This window comes from Eurosta solidaginis, chromosome 3, assembly GCF_040869045.1.
Source record: "Eurosta solidaginis isolate ZX-2024a chromosome 3, ASM4086904v1, whole genome shotgun sequence".
Classification (NCBI taxonomy): domain Eukaryota; kingdom Metazoa; phylum Arthropoda; class Insecta; order Diptera; family Tephritidae; genus Eurosta; species Eurosta solidaginis.
Window position 1 is genome coordinate 41203383 of NC_090321.1, and position 25545 is coordinate 41228927.

At 37.6% G+C, this 25545-nt stretch overlaps 4 non-coding genes across 4 annotated transcripts; 1 reads left to right on the forward strand and 3 right to left on the reverse strand.

Annotated features, from left to right (window-relative positions):
- Positions 1-846: 846 nt before the first annotated feature.
- Positions 847-918, reverse strand: TRNAD-GUC (transfer RNA aspartic acid (anticodon GUC)). Its single transcript has one exon. It is a non-coding gene; the product is annotated as a tRNA-Asp (tRNA).
- Positions 919-13515: 12597 nt separating this feature from the next.
- TRNAR-ACG (transfer RNA arginine (anticodon ACG)) lies at positions 13516-13588 on the forward strand. The gene has a single exon. It is a non-coding gene; the product is annotated as a tRNA-Arg (tRNA).
- A 2658-nt stretch (positions 13589-16246) lies between these two features.
- Positions 16247-16319, reverse strand: TRNAR-ACG (transfer RNA arginine (anticodon ACG)). The gene has a single exon. It is a non-coding gene; the product is annotated as a tRNA-Arg (tRNA).
- Positions 16320-20870: 4551 nt separating this feature from the next.
- TRNAD-GUC (transfer RNA aspartic acid (anticodon GUC)) lies at positions 20871-20942 on the reverse strand. The gene has a single exon. It is a non-coding gene; the product is annotated as a tRNA-Asp (tRNA).
- Between the last annotated feature and the right edge of the window lie 4603 nt (positions 20943-25545).

A 25545-nucleotide genomic window follows, 5' to 3' on the forward strand; every position in this document is an offset into this window, starting at 1 on the left:
CATTACTTCTCATTCGGTTTATCATTGGACTTTATTTGAGTACCTGCAGTTTATCAACTTCAATCCAAAACGAACATTTTTCCTTTACTCCTTTTGACCGTTATGGTTCGAAATACTCAAAATAGTTATTATATAAAAATAATCGAAAATTATAAAAAATTGGATTGGATATCCCCGACGGACCCGATATTGGACTCCCCGACGGGGAATTGAACCCTTGTCTCCCGCGTAACAGTCCGGGATACCGACCACTATACTATCGAGGAAGTGGAAATTCTGGTAAGAATATGGCTACTCGAATGCCGTTATCACTTGGAATGTTTTTGTATTAAAATCTTTCAAAAAACAAACCAGTTTGAGTTGAATAACGAAGTTATCGGGTTAAAATTTAGGTTCAGTGAAAGCAATTATTTTCAAGTGCTTGGATCAAAAGTGATAGATAATCAAAATGTTGGTGTCATTGTATTTTGTAAGGTTTGCAACGCCTTTATCAGAAAATTTTTTTGTTTTGAAATGTTAGACTTATGGCTATTTTTTTTTGGACGGCTCTAAAAGCTAAACAATTATATTGAATTTTTTTTTTAATCACTGCGCTTTAAAGCCGTTGGACTACATTTTGGGGCATATCCGCCATGTACGCATGAACATTCCAACGTATTTATCCGTTACTTCTCATTCGGTTAATCGTTGAACTTTATTTGATCAGCTGCAGTTTATCAACTCCAATCAAACACGAAAAATTTTCGTCTACCCCTTTTCCCCGTTATGGTTCGAAATGCTCAAATAAATAATTAATATATAAAGCTTAAATAAAAATTTATAAAAATTAAAGGATTGGTTATATTACTCCCCGACGGGGAATTGAACCCCGGTCTCCCGCGTGACAGGCGGGGATACTAACCACTATACTATCGAGGACACTGTAATAATAGTGTCATAAGCGGTAGTTCTGTTAAGTTGTGTATTATTACTTGCTCTTTACTTATGCTCATGATGTTCGCTTGCTTTTAAAGTTTGAGAAAATAGTGATCAAGAGAATATTTTTGACATTTCATACAAAATATCATAAGCTCTCAGTAGCGCATACTAATAACAATTTAAAAATTTTCTTTCAAACAACAAGTAGGTATGAATATTTTAATTTTTTTAATTTTTTGTTTCTCTTTTGTGGGCAATCACTTTTTGTAATTTGCTTAGCGAGCTTACAACGATAGAATTAATTTACCGCAAACTCTTTAAAGCAGCCTTCGAAATGTAAATTACTTAGATCAAATCCTTATTTGGAAGAGCTACGGTATCAGACCGTATTTAAAAGCGGATTTCAAAAGTAGTGTTCCTTAAATACTTAAATTCAATCGGAAGGTTTGTCTGAGCTGTGGGACGGAGAAAATATGTTTCACGAGCATCAAACCCTCGTCGTGCACCTGTGTTTATTAAAGGGGTTTAATATATCTGTCGACAGTTGCTGCATACCGCTCTTGACAGGTTAGGGATTTTATAAGGCTACGGCATCCTAAATATTATATCACGACAGATAAGAAACTCTAGACAGCTTAATGAAATAAATCATGCTTAGATAATACCGCAGGTAAATTTAACGCGTACTCATAAAAATTACATTTTGTTATAAAAACAAAGAAAAGAAATTCTGGAAAAGAATTTACCTAAAGTTATATACATAAATTGGAATTGAAAGCACAGACCGGCAAATTGAAAATAAATTATAAGCAATAAATCAGCGATACAAGACTATTACAGAAATATGTTTAAATATATGAGAAGCAAATGAAAGCACAATATAAAAACAATACAAAAAACTTCCAAATAAAAATATTAAAATTCTAAAATTACACACAGAACACAAAATTTCATTGCATTAAATATCACCAATATGCATGCAACTCTTGCATGAACGCTACCAGGGTCAGAACTAACGAAGAGCCAAATCGTAGTAAATTGAAAAATATTACGTAGTAGAAGACCTTTGTGTTATACTAGGGTCAAACACACACAAAATTGGCAATTTATACCATTTGGGCAATTTATTACGCAATTTGTCATATAATAAATTGTAATAATAAATTGCCAATTTAAAAAAAATTGCGTAATAAATTGTTTCAAACTGCAAATGCAACATTGTAAAGTGTGTTTATTGAGTATATTTAAACGTCAGTTACGCATGGCTGAACTACATGGTTGGCTCATCTCATCAGCTGATTTTATGTCTTTCATTTCTCTGGAGTAGGGATTGTCAAAAGAAGATGGCAAACTCAAAATGAAACCAAAACATTGAACACATTTTCTTACAACACACAAAAATATCAAAGTTTTATGTTTTCATTCCATTCCATTCACCTAATACCAACACGCATATTTTGACAGTCTCAACAAAGACATGTTGTTACTGTAGAGATGAGCCAACCAGATATCAAATTACTATTGTATAAGCTAAATTAAGTTGTATGAACACCACTCAATTTAAATCGAAATTGTGTCAATTTATTTTTCTGTTTGAACATAGTATTAGGCTAGGTTGCACTGGCCGATCAATGGAAACCTCTTATTGACTGAATGTATCCGCAGTGTTACGTTATACAATAACTCCGTTCTCTTGGCAAATACTAGAAGTTTTCTGGGACCTTGCAACTCTGCCGCCCCTACTAGATGGGCTTTGAACTCGCGATCGCAGGACTCGAAGGCAGGAGGTGCTCAAACATTTCTTCCTGCAGCCTGTACTTCCTACACCTGCTGTTACTCTCGAGGCTTTATTCATAAGCCACTGGCGCCAGAAGGCTATGTCCAGTTATTATACCCTTCATGAGCCTCAAGTCTTCCCTCTTTTGAGGTATGTTCAACTTTGTAAGTCTAATATCATAGGATTTGTACATAAGCTTGGAAATTTTGCAGCCAAGCGCTTCTAGCCACGCCTTTCCTGCTTGGCGGATTATACGCAACTCATGGCCCCTTTTGATTTCTTCCGCTTGCGACGTGTTCGTCGATTCATCGAGTGCTGCACCTACCTTTGCCAACTTTTCATTACCTTCTATCCCTTTAAGACCGGGAACTCAGTATAGGTATATTTTCCGACCTTAGCGAAGTAAGCTTAAATCGTGGAAAACGTAAAAAAAATGTGTAAAAACTTAAGCTACGATTTGAAAAGAAAAAAAATATTGTGGTTTTCTTTGCGAAGAAGTTGTCTAGAAATTTTTCATTTCTTTTTATCTATCTCTCTTTGTCTCTGATGCTCTTTCTCTAGAAAAAAAGTATTAGGTTAAGTCAGGTATTCTTGCACTTGGCACATTTCTAGGAGGACTCAGCTCCTTAATCCACATGATGGCTATGTTTTGGATTCCTCCAACTCCTCGACAGTAGCGGCCTCTTTAGGTTGCTCATGTTTACTGTCCGATATATGTATGCTGGTCCAACCCGTTGCTCTCGTTGCCGCTTTAGCTTTCTCTACTTGCTTTAGGGGTATGCTGAAGCTGATGGATGCACGGTCTGAGTAGTATGGCTTATCAAAGACTATCCAATCATGCATGATTAACATGCTGTAAACTCATTGTGACATCAAACACATTACTTGTTGTAGGCCTAATATACGTGGGAACACTACCACTGTCTTCTCAAAATTTGGTGGGACTTCCACGTTAATATAGCAAGATGCAAGGAGAATAGTCTTTCTATGACCACAACCGCTAGTTCCAATAAGCGCCCGTGTTTCCCTACGACGACTGCAGCTCCCACGCCGAGAATTCGTGCTCGCTAAGTCCAGAAACCTTTCCTGTTGAAAAGAGCTGTGGATTCTGATTTGGCACCACTTCCACAAGAGGATCGTCCAACGACACTTTTTATGTTGAAGATTATGAGTATGACGCGCAAAATCATTAAACTGTGTGCCCCTACCCAAGAACACTGCCACTAAATTTTCAAGATAGGAATCGGAGTTTATAATAAGTAAAACAAAGCCGTGGTAGATTACTAGATCTTTCAAAGCAAAACGTACTAAATCTACTACTCGTACTACTATCATAGTGTACTTCCAACCCTGAACGCTGTCGTACAAATGGAGTGTGAAAGATTGGAGAAACAGGAGCGAAAGGGAGCCAGAAAGGCACCAAACGTAATGTTTGCTAAACACAAAAGTTCTACAACAAAACCAAATTGCTTAGCCTTCGGTTGTTATGTGTTATGTATATATGTATGCCGCTTTGCACAAAAAAAGCACAAAAAAGCGCAGAGAACTGATAAATGTACGGAAACAAAACCCATACATACATATGTAGGTATACATAGCAATAAAAATTCCAGCAAAAGATGCAATAAAAAAATTAAATAAGAGATCAATAAAGCAGCAGAGCTGAGCTGAAGTTGCCGGCTAAGCTGATAGCAGATAGGCGAACAAGCAAGTATATACATATAAAATTCTTTCTGGTCTAGTATGATACTAAGGAGAAAGGTTAAAGAGTCACGCGCCCCCATTTTCAAAAGTTTTACGTAGAAAACAAAATTTGAAAACTATTTCTTAGATAACCCCACATTTAGGTCAGGTTGAACTGGCCGCTCAATAAAGCCTTTACCTAGATTGAATGTTCTACCACAATTTGTTTCGCGACCAATCGCAGTTTCCTAGGACCTATCTTAATTGCTGCCTCGAGAACTAGCAACTCTGCGCCCTCTGAAGCCTTGAACTCAGATCGCAGGACACGAATGCACAATGTTCTCTACCGTTTCTTCCTGCAACTAGCACTTTCCGTATCTCATATTACTGATGAGAAGCAGTTTGCCTTATCTCTTAAATACTGAGAAAGTTGGTCATACGAACAGACACTTGATTGAAGATGCCCCGCCTCCCAGGGACTTAAAAAGTCATTTCTGCAAGCCCGACACTCGCAATAGAATGAAGGTGACCGAATTCAACCCCAGACAGTTAGCATAAATGGTAGCCAGCCAGCTGCAAGAAACCTCCAATGATCTCTGAATTTGTGCAGAAATTACTCCAGTCGACACCAGAGAATTGTACGGCTTAAAACAGTTAATGGCATATGCTAGCTGGCAATCCACAAAGGGGACTTTAGATGGCAACTGAGAAATCTGAAAAATATGTGCCCATTCGAAATCCTACGGATTCGTCACCGCTGGTAACTCGAGAAGATCTTTCTGAGTCTCGTGGATACGGTATACCCTTCCATGTTTTCCCAGAAGCTTACCCAGCAGTCCCGTTTGGCACTCGTAATCTCATATTTTAATTGTAGTTTACTCTTCTTGGCCTTATTAAACAGCCGCCTGCTCTAAGCCTCTCTGTCCACTAAGGAAGTTTTCACCTAACCATATGAGTTTTCAGTGGGAAGGAGTAATGAAAAGCACCATAACAAGCCAGAACTTATCCACCATGGCATCCATAGCAGTTTCGTATAACATCTCTCCCACCGCAGGTGATTCAGTCAGAAGCTGATACAGAATTCCTAAATCAGAGAAGGAATGATCAGCGCGAACATTCCAGGGCGATATACCGCAGACCAGATGTCTAGGGAGAAGAGTCAGGTCCAAACCCGCTTTCCTTATTAAAGTAACAAAAGTATGGTATTCGCGCCTTTAACAGATTCATAGAACCTCGCTTAGAATAAAAGCAAAGAGTACGCACCTCTAGCGTTCAGATGAAATGTTTCAATTTCTCTTATAACAAATACGCAGGATATCGGTCTACCTGCCTCTGCATGCACCATGCTATTGTATTTTTAAACTGTTTTATTGCGTCCTAAGTCCGGAATTTTCGTTTCCTTTACTCCTTAGTAACGGCTCCTGAGCAAGGTATACCTATATACATTCCGCCTTGTTTAAGGCAAAGCAAATATTTGCAGAGGCCTTCTTCTTCTGCCAGAACCGCTTCATCTGATGTTGTCATCATCCATGCTTCTGGACCATATACATAGGAGGACGGATACGATAACTGACTTATAAAGCATGATTTTGGTTTGCCAAGCGAGGACTTTACTACTTTCAATTGCCTTCTCAGTCCACAGTAGCATTTATTGGCAGGGGTGATTCTTTGCTGGATTTCATCCTTCCGCTGGCCTACTAAGAAGAGTAAAATAGCTTTCAAGTAAAATGGCACCCTCCTACATTAAATATTGCACTACACCTTTGGTTTTTATTGGATAAAAGTTTGTTTGAATCAAATCCAATGCAATGTTTTGCATTGTCGCTGCATCAGCATTCCCGGGCTAGTCGGTCTGTAGGCCTTTCCAAAACTTATTCTAACTTGTTGTGTCATTATTGTTTTCTTTTTTGATTGTTTTGCGGTTTTGTATTTTTTGTATTTCTCTTCTTCTTCTGCTTTTTTTTTCTGCTTTTAATGTCCACTTACTTCTTTTCGTCTACTTGTTTTGCTTACAAACATGAACGTAGCGAATCGTAAGTATTTTACAAACCTGAGAATGGGGGAATTGCTGTATTGACTCAAACTTCTTCCAACAAACGCGTATGGAAAGCTCCAGGCAAGTGGCAATGCAATCAGAATGAATGTAATCACTATCTGAAGCTGTGTCGGCTTTTGGTACACTAGAACCTCAATTGTGAACCAAAGATGTGTATCAGCCACCAGTTTGTTCGCGAGAGTAAGTTTCCTATACGAATCCCACAGAGAAATTAGTGACAATCGTCAAAACTGAAGACCCTAAGTCCATACCATTAACGCAGTTGGTCTGAGCTACATAAATGGCATATTTCAGGTTAAACTAACGGCTCTAACGAAGGTAGCTCGTTACCTTCCCTATAAAAACTTTGTTCAGCCAATGATTGAAGCCTTCAAGGTAGTAATGGCTCCACAAAAATAGCGTTGTCAGGGACTAACCTAATTTTCCCTACTCTGCACCATGGAAATGGTGTGGATTTCGGATCGCAATGCCACTTGCTGAAATAGCGCTGTCGACAACATATTGAGGAAGACCACTGCACTGACCAAAGTGACACTGTCGAGGAAAGAAAATGACGCAGCATTGCGGCAAATAGAAACAAGTTCTCAAGAAATTTTATTTGACTCTCGCTAGCTGCGCTATTTGAAGTACTAAATAGACATTGTCTGACGGGAGTATTACGAGCTAGGTACACATTTATTAACTATAGAATCGCTCATCATTTTGGCTTAGTAGCTATTAAAGCACTAAGCGTAGGTATTCGGAGGTGCTTTTGATGTATATCGACGCTATCGTATTTTACCGGATATAGAGCCGATACGCTCCGGAGATAGCGCCTTAAACTACTATCCGGAGTATCTCGTGTACCCAGCCTTTGATGTTACTGACAGTCTTTAGACGGGTTGAAACCCAGTACCGTCGCCCGACTTTCGCATGACCAGCTTTTTTTTTACCAGACGAACCTTTGGGTCTGCGAGTTCTTCGCTTACGACAGGTGTGCCTACCGCGGGAATATTCTAAGCTCCCTACCCTTTGGTGTCTTTACTATTAGTAAAAGATAAGATGTCTGTCGATATGAATCTCCTTGACTAGCTGGTTTCACAGGTTTGAATCGGACGACCACAGTTTCATGTTTCCAGATTTTGGGTATAATAAAGGTGGACACGAACCGGTTGGTGATCTTTCTTCGATAGCTTGCTTCCTTGGCATCAAAATGTTAAAGCATCATTAGCATTAAAATACCATTTGCGGCTTTTTATTTGGAAGTTTTGGTGTGTCTGACGATGCCAAAAAGTTCATCATTATTTTTCTGTCTTTGTGTCAACTAGACTTTGGGTTCTTAAAATCAAAGTGAGCAGGATGAATTCACCAATGGAACTACATCTCGTCGTTGTGTTTTTTCTGGATTGGACATCTTGATAACATGACAGTTATTAAAGGTCACATAATGATCCTGCCCCACTTTTGCGTTAGGTTGGGTCTATCGTAGATGGCCTCAGTGAGTGCCGAGTGGCGACACATTCCGCCAATCAGATTACTTCCTTGTAACCCTCAACAAACTACTTGCTTTCTCTGATGAACTTAAGTAGGAGCGAAAGATCCACCTGCCCAACCTCTATCAAACTATCGATAAGCCGTGCGTTCTGAAATCTGAGTCATCTTGTTTGTAGTCCTGGACATCAGCAGAGAAAGTGATGAATCGATTCCTTTTCGGTCTTCTTCTAACAGCTTCTTCAGAGGAAGCTTGTTGGTATGTATGTTGCCCTAAGCTTATATTCCTCGCTATTCCTCAGGAGATAATGCAGTGGTAGTTGAACGGAGCTATCCGCCCTGGGACCAAGAAAAGGGGACATTTAGATGCCTTATGGACGCCAGTGAGGTTCACTCGCCATCTTCGCACGATATCCGACTTTATCACGTTGAATTCTAATACCTTGAAGGCGGCCTGGCTGTCGACAAAAATCATTACCAATATGTTCGGTGTCGGACGTTAGGTAAGCTATGATCCCGTTTAATCCCATCCTTGCCATGTCATCTAATATCGTCGCGTGCCCGTATTTGGTTGATGGCCACATGTTGGATTCTCTTTTTCGCGGCCAATTACTGCACGAACACTTGTGGAGGCATCAAGTGAATGATTACGTTTAACCTTTCCTGAGGTGTGCTGCTCACTGCGCCTGACATTGTGAGGCATGTTAGCCTTTGCACCTTCCAAACTCTGTAATGATCGCTCTATTTGTCTAGCGCCTTCCATCAGACAAGAGATCCACACGTTAGTATCGGTAGAATTCTCCTTTCCTCTCGAAAGCCCTTTTGCATGTGTGGTATGCTGGTTTTTTAATCTCTCCTCACCATTATTTTTCCAGCTGAATTTGGAGTCAAGAATCACATCGAGTTATTTGGCTTCAGGGGAGAGATTGGTCAATGTGCTATTTACCCAATGTGCTATTACCCTCGGTAAGTTTTTTGTTTTTCTTGTGAAGAGGACAAGCACCGTTTTTATTGGATTTACACCCAGCTTGTTTTGTCCTGCCCATCGCTTAGTACCGCAAAGCGCGGTTACCATAAGCTCGCTAATCGTTGCCAGGAGTTTAACTGTGTTGTTTACTAGGCGAATGCTTTCCACATGTAAGTTCTTATTATGGAGTTCAGGGTTCCATCCTGGTCTACTTGATTGGGTGTTCCCGCTAAGATACCCGATTGCAGCAAAGTATGACCTAACATAAATTCAACCGAACGCTCGATTAAGCAAAGTAAGGCAATGTAGATGTCTGATGAAAGTGTGCCAATATGCGCATTTAATTAGACCTTCATTAACGATAGAGATGTCAGATGTGCTGCAATAGTTTTCCTTCTCTCTGATAGAGGACTGACTGTTCCAGATACTAAATATCTTCACTGGTCTTCCCTTGTGGGTAGACGCGCTAAGGATTTGCCTTTAGTTCAGTTAAGATGTAACAACCTCTACCCTCATTTAAAACTATATTGGTTTACTTTCGAGCTTAGTATCCCCCTTATTCATTGATTTTCCTCTACTCTCATTATAATATAACGAATGTGTTTATATGTCAGTTAGTGTAAGTACGATTTTCCTTACACCGGGCATGCAGCAAGTCTCGATAGGTTGCAACAGACTACATTTGAACCGGCATCTACTAGAAAACTAACTACATGTAACACAGATTTGTATGAGGACAACGGGAAAATCTTTCCCCACCCAAAATCAACTACCAACCTATGTTCGCGTTTCTCATTGTGCGCGCAATTCGCATCTCTTTTAGTATATTTTTCCTTCAAACTTGTAGGCTCCATTTTCCTAACTTGGCTACAAACATATATTGAGATGCTCGTTTTCAAAACAAGAAAATTTTTTGATAAAGGCGTTGCAAACCTTACAAAATACAATGAAACGAATATTTTGATTATCTATCACTTTTGATCCATGCACTTGAAAATAATTGCTTTCACTGAACCTACATTTTAACCCTATAACTTCGTTATTCAACCCAAACTGGGTTGTTTTTTGAAAGATTTTAATACAAAAACATTCCAAGTGATAACGGCATTCGAGTAGCCATATTCTTACCAGAATTTCAACTTCCTCGATAGTATAGTGGTCGGTATCCCCGACTGTTACGCGGGAGACAGGGGTTCAATTCCCCGTCGGGGAGTAACATATCCAATCCAATTTTTTATAATGTTCGATTAAGTTTACATATTAACTATTTATTTTGAGTATTTCGAACTAAACGGTCAAAAGGAGTAAAGGAAAAATGTTCGTTTTTGATTGAAGTTGATAAACTGCAGGTACTCAAATAAAGTTCAATGATAAACCGAATGAGAAGTAATGGGTAAAAACGTTTGACAGCTCGTGCGGTCATTACGAAAATGTCTCAATATGTAGCCGAACGTCTTAAAAGCGCAATGATTAAAAAAATTGAATATATGTAATTGCTAAGCTTTTAGAGCCGTCTAGAAAAAATAGCTTGAGGCCATAAGTCTAACATTTCAAAACAAGAAAATTTTTTGATAAAGGCGTTGCAAACCTTACAAAATACAATGAAACGAACATTTTGATTATCTATCACTTTTGATCCATGCACTTTAAAATAATTGCTTTCACTGAACCTAAATTTTAACCCGATAACTTCGTTATTCAACTCAAACTGGTTTGTTTTTTGAAAGATTTTATTACAAAAACATTCCAAGTGATAACGGCATTCGAGTAGCCATATTCTTACCAGAATTTCCACTTCCTCGATAGTATAGTGGTCGGTATCCTGGACTGTTACGCGGGAGACAGGGGTTCAATTCCCCGTCGGGGAGTAACATATCCAATCCAATTTTTTATAATTTTCGATTATTTTTATATATTAACTATTTTGAGTATTTCGAACCATAACGGTCAAAAGGAGTAAAGGAAAAATGTTCGTTTTTGATTGAAGTTGATAAACTGCAGGTACTCAAATAAAGTCCAATGATAAACCGAATGAGAAGTAATGGATAAAAACGTTTGACAGCTCGTGCGTACATGACGAAAATGTCTCAATATGTAGGCTTTAAAGCGCAATGATTAAAAAATTTAATATATGTAATTGCTTAGCTTTTAGAGCCGTCCAGAAAAAAAGCTTGAAGTCATGAGTCTAACATTTCAAAATATGAACATTTTCTGATAAGTGTATTGATAATCTTACAAAATACAATGAAACGAACACTTTGATTATCTATCATTTTTGATCCAAGCACTTGAAAATAATTGCTTTCACTGAACCAACATTTTAACCCGATAACTTCGTTATTAATCCCAAACTGGGTTATTTTTTGAAAGATCTTAATACAAAAACAGTTCAAGTGATATCGGAATTTGAGTAGCAATACTGTTACCAGAATTGCAACTTCCTCGATAGTATGGTGGTCAGTATCCCCGCCTGTCACGCGGAAGACCGGGGTTCAATTCCCCGTCGGGGAGTAATATAACCAGTAAATTTTTACTAACATTTTTATAAAACGTTGATTTTAAAATAAAAATCAACATATTTATGTAAATGTTAGGTTGGGCCGGTAACAGGCCGGTCCATTAGAACCTCACATAGACTGAATGAGTTACGTATATGTTACTTACTTACTTACTTAATTGGCGCTTAACCGTCTAAACGGTTATGGCCGTCCGACAAGGCGCGCCAGTCGCTCCTTCGCTCCGCCAACCGGCGCCAATTGGTCACACCAAGGGAGTTTAAATCGTTTTCCACCTGGTCCATAGGCGGGTTCCGATAGAAACACTTTCTTGGCCGGAGCATCATCTTTCATTCGCATAACATGGCCTAGCCAGCGCAGCCGCTGCGTTTTAATTCGCTGGACTATGTTGATGTCTGCGTATAGCTCGTACAGCTCATCATCAAATCTTCTTCGGTACTTGCCATCGCCAACGCGTAGAGGTCCATAAATCTTTCGAAGAACTTTTCTCTCGAACACTCCCAAAGCCGCTTCATCTGCTGTTGTCATGGTCCATGCTTCTGCCCCATATAGTAGGACGGGTACGATAAGTGACTTGTAGAGTATGATTTTCGTTCGCCGAGAGAGGAATTTACTTTTCAATTGCCTACCTAGTCCAAACTAGCATTTATTGGCAAGATTGATTCTTCGCTGAATTTCAGTGCTGATGTTGTTGCTAGTGTTGATGCTGGTTCCCAAATAAACGAAGTCTTTTACAATTTCGAAATTATGGCTGCCAACAGTAGCGTGGTTGCCAAGGCGCGTATGCGCCGACTCTTTGCTGGATGACAGCAGGTACTTCGTTTTGTCCTCATTCAACATCAAACCCATCTTTACCGCTTCTTTTTCCAATGTCATCAGCATATGCCAGTAATTGCACGCTTTTATAGTATATTGTTCCAGTGCGGTTAAGTTCTGCAGCTAGTATAATTTTCTCCAGCATCAAATTAAAGAAATCGCACGATAGGGGGTCACCCTGTCTGAAACCTCGTTTAATTTCGAACGTCTCGGAGAGGTCCTTCCTAATTCTGACTGAGCTGAAGGTGTTGCTCAACGTCATTTTGCACAGCCGTATAAGTTTTGCGGGGAAACCAAATTCAGACCAAATTCATATATATGTTACTAAGTATTATAATTGTGTTGAATAATCTCGATCTGTTAAGTTCCGTGCGTTTAAATAATGCATTTTTTACTAATGTTAATATGTAAACAGTAATTAAAAAAATCGTTGTTCAAATAATTTCGATTACTGAGTATATCAGCTGCCGTTTCGAAAACCCCTTATTTCGGAAAACTCCCAATATCAGAAAACTTTTGTCAAACGCGCTGTCTCAGAATTTGTTTTATAAAACGTCCTTTCTGAACATGCTTTCATTACATTTTGACGTTAGATAGAATTGAGATACGGCATTCTTCAACCGAATATATAAAACAAATCGTGGAATAGGGCATTTTTTAAAAATATTCTGAGGTTGGGAATTATCGTACTGACAGTCGAGGTAGAGTGATATTCAACCAAAATGGGAAATAAATGGGCCCGACACTACAAATCTGTTATTAATTAAAAAATAAATAAATAAATACTTGGCGTGGTTTAACTCCAAGGGATGTTGGCCAATTTGCATCGTGCTCCTTTCAATTTTCCCTACAAATTGGTTTAATTTTTAAAAATCGATAGTTAGGCTTCGCTTTCTGCACCTTTTTTAAATCGACTTAAGCTGTTATTACTTGCGACCAAAGAAATATCGATCGGTTTCTAGCGAGGTTAAATCCTTTGTATGCAAATTTAATTGAAGACGAATATTGTTATAAGACTCTATTGTTATAAACTCTCGGGTAGATAGCATTAAATGGAGCTGTCATATCTACCCTAATGAAAGTCTTTGTGAATTTCTTAAAGGCAATTTGACTATTCTACCTTTCCACTGATTGTTTAACCGTTCATTGTAATGAATTTGGCATGCGTATGTGTTGGGCTTAGTACTTTTTCTTTTGATGGATTGATGCGTCGGTTAAACAGGTTTTTCTTGGCAGTATGACTTGCGTTGTGCTCACAAAATTTTCTACTAATGTCAGTTTATCAGCTCATTATAGACCTTTAATATTTATCGGTCCTGTGGCGCAATGGATAACGCATCTGACTACGGATCAGAAGATTCCAGGTTCGACTCCTGGCAGGATCGTAGTATATCTATGATGTCACTTTCCATTTTTTATGAAAATTTTTGTATATTTGTTATGCAAATGAAAAATTTTATTTTTTTGGATATCCAAAACATTTATTGATTCAGGTAAGTGGCTGTAATTGCATATTTTTCATGACTTGTGAGAATCTAAAACGTTAAAAAGTGTGTACCAACATCCTTTATTTATAACATATTCTGATTTGTATGTTTTTTTTCTTTCTCATAGAATTCACAAGGCCTCCTATTACGAGTACGACTTTGTTTTTGGACTACCTAATTATATTTTAAGCTTTATATTTACACATTTTCCAACTGTATTTGAGAAAACGTCAAATGTATTTGAGAAACAGGCAAATGTATTTTAAAATACTCAAACGTATTTAAGAAATGGGCATATGAAATTGAGAAAAGGGAAAGATATTTGAGAAAGAGCAAAATGTATTTGAGAAACGGGCAAAAGAAATTGAGAAATGGTAAAATGTATTTGAGAAATAGGCAAATTAGTTTGAGAAAAGAGCAAAGGTATTTGAAAAAATTGCTGAAGAAATTGAGAAAAAGGAGATGTATTTGAGAAAATGGTAAATGTATTTGAGAAATGGGTACATTTATTTGAGAAAAGGGGGATCGTATTTGAGAAATTTATTTAATTAATATTTTTGTTTTTTTTTTTATTCGTTTGCCCTTTTCCTAAATGCAATTGCTATTTTTCCAAAAACATTTTTACATTTTTCGAATTACATTTGCCCTTTTCTTAAAACCAACTGCGATTTTCCCAAGTTCGCTTGCCCATTTATCAAATACATTTGCCCGTTTCTCAAATATATTTGCTCATTTCATTTGAACTCTTCTCAATTTCATTTATCCATTTCTCAAATTCATTTGCCCGTTTCTTCTAACTTTGCGCTGCGCTCAAATACAGTTGGAAAAGTGTAGACTACGTTTTTATTTAATTTTAGGAATTCAAAAATTCGTGTTTTTGTTTAATAAAACTTACATTGATTTTTTCTCCGTTCTATTTATTTTTTCCTTCTTCAAAAAAAAAAAAATAAATAGAACGGAGAAAAAATCAATGTAAGTTTTATTAAACAAAAACACGAAGTTTAGAATTCTTAAAATTAAATAAAAACGTAGTCTACGCTTTTCCAACTGTATTTGAGCGCAGCGCAAAGTTAGAAGAAACGGGCAAATGAATTTGAGAAATGGATAAATGAAATTGAGAAGAGTTCAAATGAAATGAGCAAATATATTTGAGAAACGGGCAAATGTATTTGATAAATGGGCAAGCGAACTTGGGAAAATCGCAGTTGGTTTTAAGAAAAGGGCAAATGTAATTCGAAAAATGTGAAAATGTTTTTGGAAAAATAGCAATTGCATTTAGGAAAAGGGCAAACGAATTAAAAAAAAACAAAAATATTAATTTAATAAATTTCTCAAATACGATCGCCCTTTTCTCAAATAAATTTACCCATTTCTCAAACACATTTACCATTTTCTCAAATACATCTCCTTTTTCTCAATTTATTCAGCAATTTTTTCAAATACCTTTGCTCTTTTCTCAAACTAATTTGCCTATTTCTCAAATACATTTTACCATTTCTCAATTTCTTTTGCCCGTTTCTCAAATACATTTTGCTCTTTCTCAAATATCTTTCCCTTTTCTCAATTTCACATGCCCATTTCTTAAATACGTTTGAGTATTTTAAAATACATTTGCCTGTTTCTCAAATACATTTGACGTTTTCACAAATACAGTTGGAAAAGGTGTAAATTTAAAACTTAAAATATAATTAGGTAGTCCAAAAACAAAGTCGTACTCGTAATAGGAGGCCTTGTGAATTCTATGAGAAAGAAAAAAAGCATACAAATCAGAATATTGTAACGAATTTACTTGCAAATCCTCTTATTTGCCCTTCTACTAAGTTCGAACCACTAAACTGGTGAATAAATAACTCCAATATGTAATAATGCAAAATGGCCTTTATTCAAGTATTTCACAATAACACTCAAACTGTGCAACGAATAGCTTGCTCAATAACCAAACTGATTGACTTTCAAAATAATACTTCTATTGCTCGCTAGATATCGTCTTAATCAAAACTGCTTGACAGCTCAAATCAAACTGAATTACATTTTACTCGCTTGTGCCGCTTTTATAGTTTACGCTGCATACATCTAGGCTCTTCTATTTCCAGAACTTACCAACTATTTCGAGTGTTTATAGTTCTCATATAGTTTCTACTTGTTTACAATTTTCTACTTTTCAGCGTCTCTCAGATGTATGTGAGTTTGTAGTTTACAGTCTCTCGCACACACATAGGCGTATAAGTAAATGCATCTGTGTGTGACATCTCTTGGCTGCCTTATATATGTGTATACATGATTTGATTATTGACGTGAACATCGCTTAGCATCGCCTTAGTGATGGTATAGCTTAGGGATGCTAATATCCGTGACAATATGTTATAAATAAAGGATGTTGGCAAACATTTTTTAGCGTTTTAGATTCTTACAAGTCATGAAAAATATGCAATTACAGCCACTTACCTGAATGAATAAATGTTTTGGATATCCAAAAAAATAAAATTTTTCATTTGCATAACAAATATATAAAAATAAAAATTTTCATAAAAAATGGAAAGTGACATCTTTATACTACGATCCTGCCAGGAGTCGAACCTGGAATCTTCTGATACGTAGTCAGACGCGTTATCCATTGCGCCACAGGACCGATAAATACTAAATGTCTATAATGAGCTTCTTACTACGTTAGGATGAATATCGATAAACTGACATTAGTAGAAAATTGTGTGAGCACAACCCAAGTCATACTGCCAAGAAAAACCTGTTTAACCGACGCATCAATACATCAAAAGAAAAAGTACTAAGCCCAACACATACGCATGCCAAATTCATTACAATGAACGGTTAAACAATCAGTGGAAAGGTAGAATAGTCAAATTGCCTTTAAGAAATTCACAAAGACTTTCATTAGGGTAGATATGACAGCTTCATTTAATGCTATCTACCCGAGAGTTTATGTTAGTGCGTCTTATCGTCTTATAACAATATTCGTCTTCAATTAAATTTGCATACAAAGGATTTAACCTCGCTAGAAACCGATGGATATTTCTTTGGTCGCAAGTAATAACAGCTTAAGTCGATTTAAAAAAGGTGCAGAAAGCGAAGCCTAACTATCGATTTTTAAAAATTAAACCTTATATTTTTGTGAAAGATTCTTATAAGAACTAAGAATCTTTCACAAAAATATAAGGTTTAATAATTAAAATTTATTTTTTCTATGTGCTATTAAGAAACCGTTTTAAGCTCATGTATGCATATATTCTTGCTATGACATTCGACAGGTAAGGTATTGAATTTTGGTTATTTTTTAAGCCGACTTAGGTTATAATCGCTTGTGACCTTGGTGTGGTGGTAGCGTGCTCCGTCTATTACTCTACGGGTACTGGGCTCACCTCCCGGGCAAACTGACGTCAAAAATTTAGAAAAAAGTTGTTTCAATGAAAGAAATTAAGTTTTCTAATCGGGGTCGCCATTAAAAGCTTCTTAGTGAAAATTCATCTCCTCTGCAGATGCCGTTCGGAGTCGGCATCAAACATGTGGGTCCCGTCCCGCCAATTTGTAGGGAAAATTGAAAGGAGCACGATGCAAATTGGCCAACATCCCTCGGAGTTAAACCACGCCAAGTATTTATTTATTTATTTTTTAATTAATAACAGATTTGTAGTGTCGGGCCCATTTATTTCCCATTTAGGTTGAATATCACTCTACCTCGACTGTCAGTACGATAATTCCCAACCTCAGAATATTTAAAAAAAACGCCCTATTCCACGATTTGTTTTATATATTCGGTTGAATAATGCCGTATCTCAATTCTATCTAACGTCAAAATGTAATGAAAGCATGTTTAGAAAGGACGTTTTATGAAACAAATTCTGAGACAGCGCGTTTGACAAAAGTTTTCTGATATTGGGAGTTTTCCGAAATAAGGGGTTTTCGAAACGGCAGCTGATATACTCAGTAATCGAAATTATTTGAACAACGATTTTTTTAATTACTGTTTACATATTAACATTAGTAAAAAAATGCATTATTTAAACGCACGGAACTTAACAGATCGAGATTATTCAACACAATTATAATACTTAGTAACATATATATGAATTTGGTCTGAATTTGGTTTCCTCGCAAAACTTATACGGCTGTGCAAAATGACGTTGAGCAACACCTTCAGCTCAGTCAGAATTGGGAAGGACCTCTCCGAGCCGTTCGAAATTAAACGATTTCTTTAATTTGATGCTGGAGAAAATTAGACTAGCTGCAGAACTTAACCGCACTGGAACAATATACTAAAAAAGCGTGCAATTACTGGCATATGCTGATGACATTGATATCATCGGCCTAAACACCCGCGCTGTTAGTTCTGCTTACTCCAAACTGGAAAAAAAAGCGGTAAAGATGGGTTTGATGGTGAATGAGGACAAAACGAAGTACCTGCTGTCATCCAGCAAAGAGTCGGCGCATACGCGCCTTGGCAACCACACTACTGTTGGCAGCCATAATTTCGAAATAGTAAAAGACTTCGTTTATTTGGGAACCAGCATCAACACTAGCAACAACATCAGCACTGAAATTCAGCGAAGAATCAATCTTGCCAATAAATGCTAGTTTGGACTAGGTAGGCAATTGAAAAGTAAATTCCTCTCTCGGCGAACGAAAATCATACTCTACAAGTCACTTATCGTACCCGTCCTGCTATATGGGGCAGAAGCATGGACCATGACAACAGCAGATGAAGTGGCTTTGGGAGTGTTCGAGAGAAAAGTTCTTCGAAAGATTTATGGACCTCTACGCGTTGGCGATGGCGAGTACCGAAGAAGATTTGATGATGAGCTGTACGAGCTATACGCAGACATCAACATAGTCCAGCGAATTAAAACGCAGCGGCTGCGCTGGCTAGGCCATGTTATGCGAATGAAAGATGATGCTCCGGCCAAGAAAGTGTTTCTATCGGAACCCGCCTATGGACCAGGTGGAAAACGATTTAAACTCCCTTGGTGTGACCAATTGGCGCCGGTTGGCGGAGCGAAGGAGCGACTGGCGCGCCTTGTCGGACGGCCATAACCGTTTAGACGGTTAAGCGCCAATTAAGTAAGTAAGTAAGTAACATATACGTAACTAATTCAGTCTATGTGAGGTTCTAATGGACCGGCCTGTTACCGGCCCAACCTAACATTTACATAAATATGTTGATTTTTATTTTAAAATCAACGTTTTATAAAAATGTTAGTAAAAATTTACTGGTTATATTACTCCCCGACGGGGAATTGAACCCCGGTCTTCCGCGTGACAGGCGGGGATACTGACCACCATACTATCGAGGAAGTTGCAATTCTGGTAACAGTATTGCTACTCAAATTCCGATATCACTTGAACTGTTTTTGTATTAAGATCTTTCAAAAAATAACCCAGTTTGGGATTAATAACGAAGTTATCGGGTTAAAATGTTGGTTCAGTGAAAGCAATTATTTTCAAGTGCTTGGATCAAAAATGATAGATAATCAAAGTGTTCGTTTCATTGTATTTTGTAAGATTATCAATACACTTATCAGAAAATGTTCATGTTTTGAAATGTTAGACTTCTGACTTCAAGCTTTTTTCTGGACGGCTCTAAAAGCTAAGCAATTACATATATTAAATTTTTTAATCATTGCGCTTTAAAGCCTACATATTGAGACATTTTCGTCATGTACGCACGAGCTGTCAAACGTTTTTATCCATTACTTCTCATTCGGTTTATCATTGGACTTTATTTGAGTACCTGCAGTTTATCAACTTCAATCAAAAACGAACATTTTTCCTTTACTCCTTTTGACCGTTATGGTTCTAAATACTCAAAATAGTTAATATATAAAAATAATCGAAAATTATAAAAAATTGGATTGGATATGTTACTCCCCGACGGGGAATTGAACCCCTGTCTCCCGCGTAACAGTCCGGGATACCGACCACTATACTATCGAGGAAGTGGAAATTTTGGTAAGAATATGGCTACTCGAATGCCGTTATCACTTGGAATGTTTTTGTATTAAAATCTCTCAAAAAACAAACCAGTTTGAGTTGAATAACGAAGCTATCGGGTTAAAATTTATGTTCAGTGAAAGCAATCATTTTCAAGTGCTTGGATCAAAAGTGATAGATAATCAAAATGTTCGTTTCATTGTATTTTGTAAGGTTTGCCTTTATCAGAAAATTTTTTTGTTTTGAAATGTTAGACTTATGTCTTCAAGCTATTTTTTCTAGACGGCTCTAAAAGCTAAGCAATTACATATATTCAATTTTTTTAATCATTGCGCTTTTAAGACGTTCGGCTACATATTGAGACATTTTCGTAATGACCGCACGAGCTGTCAAACGTTTTTATCCATTACTTCTCATTCGGTTTATCATTGAACTTTATTTGAGTACCTGCAGTTTATCAACTTCAATCAAAAACGAACATTTTTCCTTTACTCCTTTTGACCGTTATAGTTCGAAATACTCAAAATAAATAGTTAATATGTAAACTTAATCGAACATTATAAAAAATTAGATTAGATATGTTACTCCCCGACAGGGAATTGAACCCCTGTCTCCCGCGTAACAGTCGGGGATACCGACCACTATACTATCGAGGAAGTTGAAATTCTGGTAAGAATATGGCTACTCGAATGCCGTTATCACTTGGAATGTTTTTGTATTAAAATCTTTCAAAAAACAACCCAGGTTGGGTTGAATAACGAAGTTATCGGGTTAAAATGTAGGTTCAGTGAAAGCAATTATTTTCAAGTGCATGGATCAAAAGTGATAGATAATCAAAATATTCGTTTCATTGTATTTTGTAAGGTTTGCAACGCCTTTATCAGAAAATTTTCTTGTTTTGAAATGTTAGACTTATGGCCTCAAGCTATTTTTTCTGGACGGCTCTAAAAGCTAAACAATTATATTGAATTTTTTTTTTAATCACTGCGCTTGAAAGCAGTTGGACTACATTTTAAGGCATTTTCGTCATGTACGCACGAGCTGTCAAACGGTTTTATCCATTACTTCTCATTCGGTTAATCGTTGAACTTTATTTGATCAGCTGTAGTTTATCAACTTCAATTAAAAACTAACATTTTTCCTTTACTCCTTTTGACCGTTATGGTTCGAAATACTCAAAATAAATAGTTAATATATAAAACTTAATCGAAAATTATAAAAAATTGGATTGGATATATTGCTCCCCGACGGGGAATTGAACCCCGGTCTCCCGCGTGACAGGCGGGGATACTAACCACTATACTATCGAGGACACTGTAATAATAGTGTCATAAGCGGTAGTTCTGTTAAGTTGTGTATTATTACTTGCTCTTTACTTATGCTCATGATGTTCGCTTGCTTTTAAAGTTTGAGAAAATAGTGATCAAGAGAATATTTTTGACATTTCATACAAAATATCATAAGCTCTCAGTAGCGCATACTAATAACAATTTAAAAATTTTCTTTCAAACAACAAGTAGGTATGAATATTTTAATTTTTTTAATTTTTTGTTTCTCTTTTGTGGGCAATCACTTTTTGTAATTTGCTTAGCGAGCTTACAACGATAGAACTAATTTACCGCAAACTCTTTAAAGCAGCCTTCGAAATGTAAATTACTTAGATCAAATCTTTATTTGGAAGAGCTACGGTATCAGACCGTATTTAAAAGCGGATTTCAAAAGTAGTGTTCCTTAAATACTTAAATTCAATCGGAAGGTTTGTCTGAGCTGTGGGACGGAGAAAATATGTTTCACGAGCATCAAACCCTCGTCGTGCACCTGTGTTTATTAAAGGGGTTTAATATATCTGTCGACAGTTGCTGCATACCGCTCTTGACAGGTTAGGGATTTTATAAGGCTACGGCATCCTAAATATTATATCACGACAGATAAGAAACTCTAGACAGCTTAATGAAATAAATCATGCTTAGATAATACCGCAGGTAAATTTTACGCGTACTCATAAAAATTACATTTTGTTATAAAAACAAAGAAAAGAAATTCTGGAAAAGAATTTACCTAAAGTTATATACATAAATTGGAATCGAAAGCACAGACCGGCAAATTGAAAATAAATTATCAGCAATAAATCAGCGATAAAAGACGATTACAGAAATATGTTTAAATATATGAGAAGCAAATGAAAGCACAATATAAAAACAATACAAAAAACTTCCAAATAAAAATATTAAAATTCTAAAATTACACACAGAACACAAAATTTCATTGCATTAAAAATCACCAATATGCATGCAACTCTTGCATGAACGCTACCAGGGTCAGAACTAACGACGAGCCAAATCGTAGTAAATTGAAAAATATTACGTAGTAGAAGACCTTTGTGTTAAGCTAGGTTGCACTGGCCGATCAATGGAAACCTCTTATTGACTGAATGTATCTGTAGTGTTACGTTATACAATAACTCCGTTCTCTTGGCAAATACTAGAAGGTTTCTAGGACCTTGCAACTCTGCCGCCCCTACTAGATGGGCTTTGAACTCGCGATCGCAGGACTCGAAGGCAGGAGGTGCTCAAACATTTCTTCCTGCAGCCTGTACTTCCTACACCTGCTGTTACTCTCTAGGCTTTATTCATAAGCCACTGGCGCCAGAAGGCTATGTCCAGTTATTATACCCTTCATGAGCCTCAAGTCTTCCCTCTTTTGAGGAATGTTCAACTTTGTAAGTCTAATATCATAGCATTGGTACATAAGCTTGGAAATTTTGCAGCCAAGCGCTTCTAGCCACGCCTTTCCTGCTTGGTGGATTATACGCAACTCATGGCCCCTTTTGATTTCTTCCGCTTGCGACGTGTTCGTCGATTCATCGAGTGCTGCACCTTCCTTTGCCAACTTTTCATTACCTTCTATCCCATTAAGACCGGGAACTCAGTATAGGTATATTTTCCGACCTTAGCGAAGAAAGCTTAAATCGTGGAAAACGTAAAAAAAATGTGTAAAAACTTAAGCTACGATTTGAAAAGAAAAAAAATATTGCGGTTTTCTTTGCGAAGAAGTTGTCTAGAAATTTTTCATTTCTTTTTATCTATCTCTCTTTGTATCTGATGCTCTTTCTCTAGAAAAAAAGTATTAGGTTAAGTCAGGTATTCTTGCACTTGGCACATTTCTAGGAGGACTCAGCTCCTTAATCCACATGATTGCTATGTTTTGGATTCCTCCAACTCCTCGACAGTAGCGGCCTCTTTAGGTTGCTCAAGTTTACTGTCCGACATATGTATGCTGGTCCAACCCGTTGCTCTCGTTGCCGCTTTAGCTTTCTCTACTTGCTTTAGGAGTATGCTGAAGCTGATGTATTCACGGTCTGAGTAGTATGGCTTATCAAATACTATCCAATCATGCTATGATTAACATGCTGTAAACTCATTGCGACATCAAACACATTACTTGTTGTAGGCCTAATATACGTGGGAACACTACCACTGTTAGCTTCTGGGATACTTCCTTGGAGCATATAACAAAAACAGACTTCTCAAAATTTGGTGGGACTTCCACGTTAAAATGGCAAGATGCAAGGAGAATAGTCTTTCTATGACCACAACCGCTAGTTCCAATAAGCGCCCGTGTTTTCCTACGACGACTGCAGCTCCCACGCCGAGAATTCGTGCTCGCTAAGTCCAGAAACCTTTCCTTTTGAAAAGAGCTGTGGATTCCGATTTGCACCACTTCCACGACACTTTTTATGTTGAGGATTATGAGTAGGACGCGCAAAATCATTAAACTGTGTGCCCCTCCCCAAGAACACTGCCACTAAATTTTCAAGATAGGAATCGGAGTTTATAATAAGTAAAACAAAGCCGTGGTAGATTACTAGATCTTTCAAAGCAAAACGTACTAAATCTACTACTCATACTACTATCATAGTGTACTTCCAACCCTGAACGCTATCGTACAAATGGAGTGTGAAAGAAAGGCATCAAACGTAATGTTTGCTAAACACAAAAGTTCTACAACAAAACCAAATTGCTTAGCCTTCGGTTGTTATGTGTTATGTATATATGTATGCCGCTTTGCACAAAAAAGCACAAAAAGGGGCAGAGAACTGATAAATGTATGGAAGCAAAACCCATACATACATATGTAGGTATACATAGTAATAAAAATTCCAGCAAAAGATGCAATAAAAAACTAAATAAGAGCTCAATAAAGCAGCAGAGTTGAGCTGAAGTTGCCGGCTAAGCTGATAGCAGATAGGCGAACAAGCAAGTATATACATATAAAATTCTTTCTGGTCTAGTATGATACTAAGGAGAAAGGTTAAAGAGTCACGCGCCCCCATTTTCAAAAGTTTTACGTAGAAAACAAAATTTGAAAACTATTTCTTACATAACCCCACCTTTAGGTCAGGTTGAGCTGGCCGCTCAATAAAGCCTTTACCTAGATTGAATGTTCTACCACAATTTGTTTCACGACCAATCGCAGTTTCCTAGGACCTATCTTAATCGCTGCCTCGAGAACTAGCAACTCTGCCCCCTCTGGACCCTTGACCTCAGATCGCAGGACACGAACGCATAACGTTGTCTACCGTTTCTTCCTGCAGCTAGCACTTTCCGTATCTCATGTTACTAATGAGAAGCAGTTTACCTTATCTCTTAAATACTGAGAAAACTGGTCATACGACCATACACTTGATTGAAGATGCCCCGCCTCCCAGGGACCTAAAAAGTCATTTCTGCAAGCCCGACACTTGCAATAGAATGAAGGTGACCAAATTCAACCCCAGCATAAATGGTAGCCAGCCAGCTGCAAGAAACCTCCAATGATCTCTGAATTTTTGCAGAAATTATTCCAGTCGACACCAGAGACTTGTACGACTTAAAACAGTTAATGGCATATGCTAGCTGGCAATCCACAAAGGGGACTTTGGATGGCAACTGAGAAATCTGAAAAATATGTGTCCATTCGAAATCCTAGGGATTCGTCACCGCTGGTAACTCGAGAAGATCTTTCTGAGTCTCGTGGATACGGTATACCCTTCCATGTTTTCCCAGAAGCTTACCCAGCAGTCCCGTTTGGCACTCGTAATCTCATATTTTAAGAACCCCAACCGCTCCTTGTTAACCTCTTCGTCCGATTGTAGTTTACTCTTCTTGGCCTTATTAAACAGCCGCCTGCTCTAAGCCTCTCTGTCCACTAAGGAAGTTTTCACCTACCCATATGAGTTTTCAGTGGGAAGGAGTAATGAAAAGCACTATAACAAGCCAGAACTTATCCACCATGGCATCCATAGCAGTTTCGTATAACATCTCTCCCACCGCAGGTGATTCAGTCAGAAGCTGATACAGAATTCCTAAATCAGAGAAGGAATGATCAGCGCGAACATTCCAGCTCGATATACCGCAGACCAGATGTCTAGGGAGAAGAGTCAGGTCCAAACCCGCTTTCCTTATTAAAGTAACAAAAGTAGGGTATTCGCGCCTTTAACAGATACATAGAACCTCGCTTAGAATAAAAGCAAAGAGTACGCACCTCTAGCGTTCAGATGAAATGTTTCAATTTCTCTTATAACAAATACGCAGGATATCGGTCTACCTGCCTCTGCATGCACCATGCTATTGTATTTTTAAACTGTTTTATTGCGTCCTAAGTCCGGAATTTTCGTTTCCTTTACTCCTTAGTAACGGCTCCTGAGCAAGGTATGCCTATATCCATTCCGCCTTGTTTAAGGCAAAGCAAATATTTGCAGAGGCCTTCTTCTTCTGCCAGAACCGCTTCATCTGATGTTGTCATCATCCATGCTTCTGGACCATATACATAGGAGGACGGATACGATAACTGACTTATAAAGCATGATTTTGGTTTGCCAAGCGAGGACCTTACTACTTTCAATTGCCTTCTCAGTCCACAGTAGCATTTATTGG